A 3,579-nucleotide genomic window follows, 5' to 3' on the forward strand; every position below is an offset into this window, starting at 1 on the left:
AAAAAAATTGCATTAACTTCCCTATTTACAACCAAAATCTATTGATAAAAATAACCACTGAGAAAGTCTTCAGAAATAGATTACGTTGTACAGTTTTCACAGCCAAGGCTCTGTACAAGCAATATTGAGATGGTTTTGACTTGCTACATGGATAATTCCTCAAAAAGCTCTTAAGTTTTGCTGTTCCAAACTTGAGAGCTAAGCCTTTCTAAAAAAAAAAAAAAAAAAAAAAAAAAAAAAAAAAAAAAAAAAAAAAAAACTATTGCAATTTCAGATGTGAGAAAAACCTTCCAAAAAATCTTGTTTACAATCATCGGATTATATAAACAATCACATCATATATATATATATATATATATATATATATATATATATATATATATATATATATATATATTCAGAAAAGATTATCGAAAGAGTACCAGACTCAAAGAAAGGGACAGATACGCAATAAAAATTGCAATTTATGTCAATATTTTTCAAAATTTCTCCAATTTTAAATCCTCTCCGCCTATTTTCCTTGTGTTTGAAAAACAAGTCAACCTTTTAAAGTAGCTTCCATGTAAAGACTTAATGGTTCATCTGAGATTATAAAGACTACCTTAGTTAGATCACCAGGACCAGAAAAGCTGTAAGAAAGAAACTAACATACCAGAAAACTCAAAAAGCAAGCAAATCAATTGTCTACCGCATCTGAATCAGGCAGAACAGCCCACTGTTTAACATTTAAAGCAAAACAAAGTTCCTAACCTATTTCAAGATCTCTAAGTAACAAGACAATGCCATCAGGTACATCTTGAAGTATCTCTTTTATTTCAGGGATGTTATGACTTTGAATTTTTTCCAATGAGCTAATTCCATTTGATACTCTTTGAATTTCAGCAGTATGAGAAACATTTGTAAAATTAGTAATCTCAGTAACTTTGGTAGTTTCTTTTGTTAGCTGATCATTATAAATTTCAATTTTTTCAGCTTCAATGCTCATTTCAGGTACTTTCAAACCAACATCTGTTTCAGCATTAGCAGCAATAGCAACAGATTGTTTTGTTTCTATTTTACTCTTCTCAACACGTATTTCCTCTTCATCATCACTAGCGATTTTACTTGACAAGCAGCCACATAACAAAGACATTGTATTAGTCTTAAACAATCTGTCGTAGTCCCTGACTCATAGAAATGGAAAACTAAGGAATCCAAAAGTCAAAGTCTGAAAATGAATGCCAAATGAGGAACCAGGAATGGCAGTGACAATCAGTTAAACAAGACAAAAGAGCTCAAAACAGAAATTTGAAACCAGCATTAATTATCTTATCCTTTGAAGTAAAGTGCAGAAATACCGACCACTCCAGTCCAGCAGGTTTTTGCGTTTTAGAACTTGGAAGAGACAAGTCCTAAATCCTGTAACAAGAATATATCCTCAGTTTATTGATAAAGTTGTATGTGAATATTTTCATTAAGATAATTACTTGTAACTTTCGTTTATGGTCCTTTACTCACCCCTTCCCCTTTTTGTAGCTAAACTACTATCGTGTGTGAAACATTAAAGTCTTCAGTGTGTTTGTGATTATTTTGGAAGAGAGGGTTATATGTATCTTCTGGGCAAGTGTTTGTTATTTTTTGTTGAGCAGGAGAAGTTCTTCACAGTTCTTCAGTAAATCAAATATGTAGATTCACTAAAAATTTACAATCCCAAACAATTTCTGTAGGTAAAAAAACATGACCAGAAAATCTACTAGATAAAAAAGTAAAACCACAAATAATTATATAAAGCCTTATTTATTTTAATCCTAAAACTGTGTCAAAACTTGTGCAAATACAACCAAGAAAGTTATTACAGCTAATATGTTTATCAATTTAGGTGTGTAATTCAGTAAGAAACAATTTTTTTAACTGAAAGTAAGGAGCAGCATTAAAACTTAAAACGAATAAAAATTCCTCCGTATATGAAAGTTTGACTCTTTCTCTCAACTCTACTTTTTAAAACAGTAAAAGACTTTCATGTAAAGAGCAGGGCGTTGAGGAGGGAACGACCCCTTTCATCTACAGAGTAATTTCTGTTCGTTTTAAGTTTTAATGTCGCTCCTTACTTTCAGTTAAAAACAATTGTTTTTTTATATTTATTTTCTGGACGTTTATGAATTAATATATGTTTTGATTTTGGCTCTGCACACACGAATAATTAACATGAAATTGCATATTCATTAATTTTTTTTGGCTACATTGCTGTCTCTTAGTTTTGATAGGACGATTTTGAGGAAAAAGGGTGGGGGAGGAGGCCTAGGTGCCCTCCAATCTTTTGGTTACTTAAAAAGGCAGCTAGAACTTTTAATTACGAACATTTTTATTAGTAAAAAATATACGTAATTTACGAATTAACTTACATAACTAATTTCTATATTCGTATATTTTTATTACGTATATGAGGGGGTATGCCTCCTCGTTAATGCCTCGCTCTTTCCACTAGAGCTCAAAATTTTATCCCAATTCTTTAAGAATGACCCTTGAACCACAAAGGCCATAGAAGAAATAGTCGAAATTACTAAAAATACTTTAGAGTAAAGAGCGAAGTATTTAGGAGGTGATGAACCCCTCATATGCATAATAATTTCTGTTCATTTTAAGTCTTAATTCATTGTTTTAAATAATGCTAGAAAATCCTGTGCCCCCTTCATGGAAATTCTCTTCCTACTTGAAAAATTCCTCCATGAAAAGATCCCCCACGTTCTCCCTCTCCTCAACCCCCCCCCCAAAAAAAAATGAAAATGTATGTACACTTACCAATAGCCATTATTATATGTAAACACTGGTCAAAGTTTGTAACTTCAAGCCCCTCTCCTGGGAACTGTAAGGGAGTAAGTTGTCCCCAAAGACATAGTTATTCAGTTTCTCGACTATGTGGAACAAAACGGCTATCTCAAAATTTTGATCTGTTAACTTTGGGGAAAAAATGAGCATTCAGGGGGCTTAGGCGCCTCCAATTTTTTGTCACTTAAAAAGGGAACTAGAACTTTTAATTTCCGTTAGAATGAGCCCTTTTGCGAAATTCTAGGACCACTGGGTTGATACAATCACCCCTGGGAAAAAAACAAATAAACACACACCCGTGATCAGTCTCCTGGCAAAAAATACGAAAATCCACATTTTTGTAGATAGGAGCTTGAAACTTCTACAGCAGGATTCTCTGGTATGCTGAATGTGATGGTGTGATTTTTGTTAAGATTCTCTGACTTTTAGGGGGTGTTTCCCCCTATTTTCCAAAATAAGGCAAATTTTCTCAGGCTCGTAACTTTTGAAGGGTAAGAATAAATTTGATGAAACTTGTATATTTAAAATCAGCATAAAAATCTGATTCTTTTGATGTATCTATGAACATCAGAATTTCGTTTTTTAGAGTTTCGTTTACTATTGAGCTAAGTTGCTCCTTACTACAGTTTCTTACCACTAACTGCTTGATAGAGAAGAGCGAGTCTTAAGAAAAAGAAAATTAGAACTGCAGAAACTTGCTTGTTTTCTGAGTTACATAACAATGAAACCACTAGAAATATTCCAGTGGGAAGACAGAGCAATTTTTGTAGGAGG

This window comes from Artemia franciscana, unplaced genomic scaffold (assembly GCF_032884065.1).
Source record: "Artemia franciscana unplaced genomic scaffold, ASM3288406v1 Scaffold_3426, whole genome shotgun sequence".
Classification (NCBI taxonomy): Eukaryota; Metazoa; Arthropoda; class Branchiopoda; order Anostraca; family Artemiidae; genus Artemia; species Artemia franciscana.